At 47.8% G+C, this 9,172-nt stretch overlaps 1 long non-coding RNA gene across 1 annotated transcript; it reads right to left on the bottom strand.

Moving 5' to 3' along the window:
• Positions 1 to 947: 947 nt before the first annotated feature.
• Positions 948 to 3,255, bottom strand: LOC117285443. The gene is made up of 3 exons (XR_004516473.1): positions 3,008 to 3,255; positions 2,315 to 2,512; positions 948 to 1,572 (listed from the first exon to the last, which is right to left on the bottom strand). It is a non-coding gene; the product is annotated as an uncharacterized LOC117285443 (long non-coding RNA).
• Positions 3,256 to 9,172: the final 5,917 nt, after the last annotated feature.

Here is a 9,172-nt window from a genome sequence, read left to right as displayed (position 1 = left end):
TCTTTTACTTTATTTTAATGAAAAGGACTATTTGATTTAGAGGTAGAATAATAATATTCTTCAAAATTGTTGTTCGCAGGGGCAATGTTTAACATTTTTGAGAGGGTAAGCTGGACAGGAACTGTGTGTTCCCACACTGACTAGAAAGAGCAGATTCCTAGGAGCCCAACTGCGCACTGAGACTGGCATCCTTCACAGTTGGTGAAAATTATAACAGAGAACACAACACCGGTTTCCATTAACACAGATGACCTATTTTCTGAGGACCCCAGAGCTTATAATGAACACCCACTTGTCAATTTCCAAGTTGAGGCAATGCCCTGTTCCTGGTGCCCACGGTTCTCTGCATGTGTTAATCAAGCCAGGGAGTCACCTGGAGTTGGAAGAAAAGTAGACTCCCACACAGGTTCACATTCAGGGGTCACCTGATCGCTCCATATGCACCAAGCATAGGGCAGGTTCCTGTAAATGTGTCACCAAGACACAAGGTCATCACCCACCTGGGAGCCTTTCAAAGTGAATGCAATGGCCCAGCCATGCTGGGTCACCTGGGTGCTTGGTAGAAATGTGGTTTCCTGGCCTTGACTCAGGTAGGCATTTTATTCCCACAAACTGCTCCTGAGCAATGGCCATGGTTTTCATGATTCCTGTGGTGGTAACCAATATCGTCACGTTGGGGCCTCAGTGACAAGAGGTGTGCTACCTTTTCAACAGCTTTTATTTTTCCAGGGAGTTGGGCCCCACATTCCTTATGGGGAGGGAGTCTTGGTTCTGAATAGAATTTTCTACCTGAGTGCATCTATCTTTTTATAAGAAAAACCAAATTGTACGCATTTCTGATTGGAAAAACTTAATTTCATATTTAAATATATGCAAATTACAGAGAAAACACATGTCAAAGTTGCTCAGGATGTCAAATCCCAAAGGAAGCAGTTTGAGAGGTTTGGTGATCTTTTTTTCTTTTATCCTGGTACTATTTTTTCTGTAGTATTTTTCCAAATTTAAAAGCCTTTTGAGCCCCTTTAAAGCAAGCATGATGGCCAGTGGAATGAGTAGATGTATTTCCAGGCCTGGGCCATCAGCAAGGGAGGGAGAGAGGCACTGACAGCCCAAGATGAACAGGGTATGACAGGAGCCCTAAGGGCACAGGGACCGGGACATTCATTACAGACTGTGACAAACTGGGAAATCGAGTAAGGCTAGCAAGGAGGTGACCTCTGAGTAGAATCTTAAAGATTAGGTCTAGAATGTCACCAGCGAACAATGGGAGCAAGGACAATGTGTCAGGAACATAGGACAGATGGAACAGAGGTGCCCCAAACGCTACGGCAGGCTGGGCTTAGGGAGTCCACACCTTCTGCCAGGGTTAGAGGGGAGCGTGGCAGGGAGTCACAGCTGCCACATGGAGGCAGGAGAAGAGCTCTGTAGCAGGGCTGCCCAGCAGCTCTCCGCCATTGGTAGACAGGGCTGTGCCAGAGACCACAGTCAGATGGCACTTTCTGCTTTTCCACTCTCACCTTGCTGTTCTATTGATTTTTTTCTCATTTTCATTCTCACTTTTCATCTTTGCACCTTTAGAGAGGAAAAAATTAAGTAAATTTAAATTTATTTACATTAACAAATTTAAATAAAAAGTTAAATTAATTAAAATAATTTGAATTTAAATTAAGCTTCCCTAGAATGATAGGGAGAAGACTGTGTTGGGTTGGGCTGAGCCTTCCTATTATGGGGTTCAACTGTTTTTTTTACAGCCTTCCCCAGGTTAGAAAGCAATTTTCATTCCATCAGTGGGGTAACCCCCCGGAGAATGCATGTCTTATTGGGTGGGCCTGTACAACTAAACACACACATATTTGATCAGAACCTATAACGTCCTGCATTTTTCTAGTTAAAACTTCAGTATGAGTTATAAACACCATCCATTTAGGGCATAGATAGCATATGCTTCTGGAAGGCAATGGAGGAATCTCAGATACTAACCTTGGGCTCATTTAGAAGGGAAACATTAGTCTGTGAGTGATTTTTTATTCAAAGGGGAATGTAAGCCTTTACTGTTTAATTGCTCTTGTACAAAATGTCCTGGGACTTTCCAAAAAGCATCGAATAATAATAAAAATTTTAAATGGCAGTGCTGCTTTAGGGGGAAGTCTGGAGGGAAGTACAGTATGTGCATAATACGGCCGCATGAGGCTCTGATTCAAGACGTTGGCCGGGGATTCAGGGAAGCCATGCATGGATAAGATGAGAAATTGCTACTTAAAGGGACATCGCAAGACAGCTATGATAGATGAAGTTCAAGTTAGAATTGTTTAACCTCAAGCAAAAGCAAGTAGAGCTTCCCTGCTACGGGAAGACTGAGACCTGAGTTGACCCAGAGTTCTTGCTGATTTCCAGCTGGAAAATCTGTTTCCTCCTCTGCAGGTTAAAGGAATCCTTTATCATTCCTTTCCTCTTCATAATCAATCTTTAGTTTTCTTAGCAAATTAGAAAAGAGTGCCGGACCTCTGTAGTTCTGTGAAGAAAGAAAAACAAACAAGAAATGTATAAGCACTGCAGTTCTGAACTGGCCTCCTAGACGCAAATTTCCTAAACCATCGCAACCCTCTGGGGGATGCAGCAAGCCCTGTGCATCTAATTTGCACCTCAGGAAGCAAGGCCCTTCTTCCTGGAAAATAGATGAGGAAGTAATAATGTAACTTGGACATTCTCTTTTCTTTCTGGGAGAAATAGATAACTTCTCAACTTTACCACGAGCGTAGACAGTATTTCTCATGCACCCACTTAGAAAACAACCAAAGGACAAAAGGACCCCCCTGCTGCTTCCCTGGTAGGAAGCTTCTCCTATGTGTGCTACCATTCCAGAACTGCCTCTCGTTCGTTCTAGATCTGACGACCTCAGAAAGAGGACTGATGGCTGGGGTCTGGGTCCTTCCCTGCACACCCGGCACATTTGTACACCACCCTCTCCCAGCGCCTGCTTGCCTAGATTCCACACCCGCATCCTCACCTGCTCCCTAAACTCCAGGGAGAAAGAAGTCGAAACAGGCTGCTCTTCTGGAGCCTGGCCTTCTGGATGCCCTTGCCCTGGACGTTTGTAGCCGGGACCAAGCCCCAGCTGACTGTCCGCTCTGGGTGAGCCGAATCTCCAGGAGCAGAGCACACCCCGAGTGTGGACGCCGCTGTTCTGCAGCCATGACCTAGTTCTTTCCAGGCTCACTCTGCGTGTTTCCAGCACTGCTGCTGAGACAGACCCACGTTTTGCCCTTCCAGAGGGAGCATCCTAGGGCTCCGGCTCTGGAGACGGGGCCTGTGAGCTGCCTGTGCTCCCTCTAGTGGCACTGCGAGAACACAACACAGACGTTCAGACCGCGATACAGATGACAGAGGAGTTAGCTGCTGCAAAATGTTTTCAAGAATCAGGGTCAACATCTTTTCCAGAGTCACTTGTTTTTCAAATTTTAAAGACTACACAGTATCAGGAAAACCTTACCTCGTCACTTAATGAATGTTTAACTATAATCCGATTTGGAGTTTAATATTCTGGAATCTTTTTGAAAAACGACTTCACTTTAAAAAAAAAAAAAAGCTATAATTCAGACAAATATACATAGGAATGCAAAAACTGTATTCCGAGAGGTGGTTTTACAGCGCAGCAAGCAGAATGGGTGTGCTTCCCACGTGAACGGAGACCTCGGGATCTGTGCTCTGTGCAGCCAGCCCTAACCCCAGCACAGAGCTGTTCGGTGTGTTGTGTTTCTGCCTCCCCTAGGCACATGCTGCAGATCCACATTGCTGAACACCCCCAGAAGGGCTCTGCCCTTCTCACTGAAATGCTGTTTGTTCAGCTCCCAGCACTGCCCTGCTTGCTCCTTTATTACTTAGCAAAGGTTTGCAGGTAAACTCCTCCTGGGCCCTTCGTGCTGGTGCAGATGGCCAAATGAGTCTGTGTCCTTTGACAGGGTTTCAGGAGGGCTCACCCTGCCTTGACATCATCATATTTCCTTTATATCTGGAATCCTTCCTTCAAACTTCAAGGTACTTTCTAAAAAACTGAGTCATGCCCTTGGGTGAAGGAATTGGACTTTATGACCTTGTTAAAATCAAAGGAGGAGGAGGGACAATATAAACAACAAATGAGGCTTTGACCTATGTCAAGCCTGACCTAGGTCAGGGAGAGACAGTACAGGGCAGCTCGAAGGGCACTGGCGGTCAGGAAAGGCCCTGTCTCTGCAGATCTGCAGCCTCCCTGGAGCAGGGCTGACCCAGGAGTTATTCTGTCTGACGTTCTCCTCCTCCTTTCCTGCTCTGTCGGCTTCTCCCTTCCCCCACACTCATCTCCTGGGTGGCGTCTGTTTTCCTGTGGACTTAGTGGGCACACTCTGGACCAAGAGAGCCCAGACATAATCGGGGATCCTACACATACAGAAATATTAGAGGGGTTATGAAAAGCTTCCTTCCTTCCTTTCTTTCATTTATTTTGTGGTACTGGGGATTGAATCCATTGTCTTTACACTGAGCTACATCCCCATTCCCAGAACTTTTAATTTTTTTGGTTTGAAATAGGGTCTTGCTGAGTTGGTTAGCAGGGCTTGAATTTGCAGTCCTCTTGCCTCAGCCTCCAAAAGTGCTCAGATTAGTCGAGCATCACCACACCCAGCTGAACAGCTTTTCTTTACAAAGCAGTAGTGACCACAGTAATGTCACTAAACCTTTTGGTAGCAACCCACATACATTCTCACCCACACAACTGGTGTGACTTGTGCGGAGGACAATGCTGTAGCTTCTGTTGGATCTAAATTCCTATAGGATTTCGCTAGCAGCAGAGCCCATCCTTGAGGTCACACATTCCATAGAGCTTACTGAGGGCTTCCTGTCACCTGACACATCTCAGAGCTCGAGCTGTACCCATGTGCTCAGCCTGTGAGGGCACTGTTACCCCCACCAGCCGGCTCATGGCCAGCCGCAGGCAAGGCCACAAAGGCAGAGGCCCTGGGGTTTGAGCACAGGCTGTAGGTCCCAGAGCCTGCTCCCGACGTTCTGCCTCACGGGACATGGCAGCCATCTGTGCCAAGTGTGCTGTGTACGGGGAGGACGCCAGGCCACTTTCTCAGAGACCAGGCAGCAGTGTTGCTTGAGTTTGTTTCCTACTATCACCACTGGCTTTAGTGACCTTCTCATGTAGTCGGTATCAGATCTTCTTAAAACCTCCTGCTGCCTCTTTCTCTCTCTCCCTCTCCCTCTCTCTCTCTCTCTCTCTCTCTCTCTCTATTTCTCTCTCTCTCTCTCTCTCTCTCTGTGTAGAAGGCAGTCATAGCTGTGCAATGGTAAACATTGCAACTGAAACGCTTCTCAAGGTCAAGTTACTCAAAGGACACAGACATATCATCTCAGAGCACAGCCCCAACTCACAGAAGAGTGGACCCCTACTCCAGGGATTTCTCCACAGGGAAAAGAGCTACCTTAGATGCACTCTGTAGTCGAGGTAGACTGACAGAGGGCAGAGGACCTGGAAGCCCATCAGCCTTTGGTCCACATTCCAACTCCTGCACTAACCTAACTAGGAGGCAGCCGCAGAGTCTGAGGTTCTTGGAACCTCAGCCACCCTGTTGCCTCGCCTGCTGCCTCCCTGAATCTCACTCCTTATACGTAGATTAAACAGGTGGATGCATGATCCCATCTATATGAGATGCCAGCGAACACGGGGTGTAGTGAATGGATAACAGTCACCCTCACGCTCCTTCCCTGATTTCTGCAGCGTCCTCTCCCAGGACCCAACACCACCCACCACCTGTACCTTTCAGGGGTGAACAGATCTCACTGACATCCACAAGTGATCTTCTCACCCACGGGGGTGTCACGGTGTGGCCAGATGTTGCTCCTAGCGGAGGATCAAAGGTTCTGCAGAGGAGCCCAATACAAGAAGCCCCATTTGTGTCCTCCCAAGTGTCACTCAGGCTTGTGGTCAGGGTGAGGACTGAATTGCCAGGGAGATGGATCGCTTTCTCGGCCTCTGAGAGGCACATGGAGAAGTATAGGGAGGTGATGTGGAACGAGTGGTCAGGGAGGCAGAGTTCCCAGCCTCCACTCTGTTACCTCACTCTAGCAGTTTCCACAATGGCAACAACAGTAGCTGTCCCAGCCTGCTTCCCTAAGGAGTGCTAGCGGGATACTACTGGTGAAACATTGGGGTTCGCCTTAGGGAAATATGCCTGGGGCTCACACAACATACATGTTGATGGTTTTGGAGATTTTATTTTATTTTTTTTTAACCAACCCTAGAGCCATACGAAGTTAAAGCAGGCCTGGAGAAAATCATGAAGTACAGGAATCCAGAGAAAATGCTGCTGGGCCTTGCCAGGGTCCTACCACCCTTCCACCCCGAATCTCTTCCACATAGCTCTCCTAAGGCCATCATCCGCGGTACAGCTCCCGGGGCTGGGGTCTCACCTGCTCCCCACCTTGAGTCATCTGCTGCAGCTGCAGCCCAGTTGCTATAGTTTTGTGTGTCTCCTCGCATCTCCCTTTTGTAGCTCCATGTTTTCAGTGTCATGCATCCTCTCCTACACCTTTCCTCCATTTTCCCGATTCCTTTAATCGCACCAAAAGACAAGCCTGGCTTGTGATGAGATGTCGCTTTGCTAGAGCAGGTACCTTTCTCGGTAAAGGGATAAAGCCTGACAGAGGGAGTTGGGGCCCCCATCCAGGGACCTGGAGAGGGGCTAAGAGATGCAGGACCCTGCTGAGGAGGGGCCACACCAGGGCTCCTGGGGCTGGGTTGCACTCCATAGTGGGAAGCTTGCTCAGAGTTCTGGCCTTCTCTTGCCATGTGCTTTCCACGGTGTGTGGCACCTCAGAACTTGTGAAGGTGGCTCTTGAGACCCATAACTTCACGTTAATACTTCTTATTATCAGCTGCGGCAACTTACAGCCATAGCAACCTTGGCCAAAAGAAAATAACAAGTAGCCCCATGTAGCCAGGTGATATGAGGTAAAACAAGGCTGAGATTAAACCTTTCATAAAGAAAGACTCAGGAAGCAGGACTGTAAATAAAGTGCCTCCCAGTCTATACTCAGAGGCTGAAGCAGAATGTCTTAGTTACTTCCTCAGTGCTGGGGCAGAACACTTAACAATCGTAAGTAGAAGGCAGGATGGTTTGCTGCGGCACAGTTTGCAGAGCTTTCAGTCCTTAGCTGGATGGCTCTCAGGCGGGGCAGCAAGGCAGACAGAGTTTGTGATATGGTAGTGAGAAGCAGAGTGGAGGTGAAAGGTGGAGGAAGGGTAGATGCTGTTCCAGGCAAAGCCCACACGGACCCACCTCTTCCAGCAGGCTTCTCCTCCCCACTTCACACCCAGCCATAAACCTGTCAGTGAGGTAATTCAGTACCACATACCCATGACCCGCAATCACACACTCATGATCCAGTCTCCTCCCCAAAGCCCCACCTAGGAGGGCATTGGCCCTGGGGAGTCATCTAGATATAAGATTTAAAACTGACTGCCTGGCTTAAGGTGTGGGCCAGAGCCTGCGGGATTGTTCTACTGAAACCACAGAGTCATTGCAGAGCCCTTGTTGCAGAGTCAACTCTAAAGGGAATGGTTTTACAATGTTGATCATCCCAGAAAGAGATTTCTACTGTGGCAGCACATGGGAGTTCAGGGGGCAAGTCTTAAACTAAAGAAAGGAAGAGCAGCCACCTCTCTATGGCAAATAGAGTCCACTTTGCAAGAGAACAGGTCCATGAGCTGTCCCAGCCATGTGAAGGCAAGGGAAAGCTGAGCAGAGGTTGGCTGGGACAGGAGGCTTAAGATCGTGGCCCTCTGTGGACATCACAGACACATCTTTGAACGGAACTTCTTTCCTCTGTTAGTGGAAAAGCCTGGGGTCACACAGCTGCAGTGGATGAAAGAGGCCATTTCTGTCCTGTGCTAACACGTGAAGGTGGCTCTCCTGACTCACACATCACCCACGTCTATGGGTACGTGCTTCTACCCTGGCCATTTTAAAGCTACCAATGGTTTAATATCTGGCTTCAAAAGTCCCTGTTACTCAAAAATGTGTCCTGTAAGCCACCTCCACCTGACTCCCCAACCAGCCAGAGTGGACTGGGCAGGGATGTAAAGAGGGGAGCAGCCCCTCGTGAGGTCCTTACCAAGGGGGTGGCAGAATTGGCCTGGGATGAGGAAGCCAGACCAGGTCAAGGCCCTGGTGCAGAACTGTTGGGTGATCATGACCTTTACGTGAGGCCGTGGCCAATGATGAGCTGCAGGTGCACATTCAGGTTCCTGAGTGCTGGTTGCTAAATGTTTTCAGAAATTGAGCCAGCCGGTGCCCCTCACATTGGCATCTTAAAATAGACCAAGACAGGAATATGTGGTTCGGCTGAACGATGCAGGGAATGTTTAAAATAAAATATTATTACAGTAAAAGGCACATAGCCCCTGTTTTGAATACCATCCCTCTCGCCACTTTCTGGAGCAGCCCCAGAAGCCTTCTTTTGTGAGTGTCTTTAGCTCTGCTGTCATGGCCTCAGCCACGTCCTCAAATGATTGGCAGCATTTACCTTCCATGGTCATTTTGACTTTGGGGAGGAGCGTGGTGCCAGATGTGGTGAATGAGCTGGATAAGAGCTCACCGTGATATTTTTCTGAGGCTGCCTTGTTTGGATGGATAGCACTCAGCATCAGCACTCACTACATTTCCAAGCACACCTGTAACAGCACTCATAAGACGGGGGCTTCCAGACCTGCTTCAGAAAGCAGCAAAAGCAATGGGATAAGTATGTTAGAAAATAATGGCAGTGTCTTTTACTAGAATAAAGTTTAAAGTTGAGCATATATCATACATTTTGATCATATATCATATATTTTGATCATACCTCCTATGTATTTCTATCAGGAAATGAAAAAAAAAGTCATAAAACAAAGACTTTCTTAGAAACAAAGTTTTTCTTTGCCTTCACCATCTTTTAGGCCACTGGAGGTGCTGGAAAGCATGACTTCACAGGCCTTGGTGTGAAATCGATACAGGATGAATGAGAAACCTTCCTCGCACACACATACCACCCATTCGCATGATCTCATTTAATCCTTGCAACAATCTTGTCAGGTATCTGGAGAAAATGTTATTTCCCCCTCCTCACCAAACAAGTTACTAAGGAACAGGGTTGGGGG

This window comes from Fukomys damarensis, unplaced genomic scaffold (assembly GCF_012274545.1).
Source record: "Fukomys damarensis isolate Sample0158 unplaced genomic scaffold, DMR_v1.0_HiC HiC_scaffold_10, whole genome shotgun sequence".
Taxonomy (NCBI): domain Eukaryota; kingdom Metazoa; phylum Chordata; class Mammalia; order Rodentia; family Bathyergidae; genus Fukomys; species Fukomys damarensis.
This window is presented reverse-complemented; position numbering and strand designations above follow the sequence as displayed.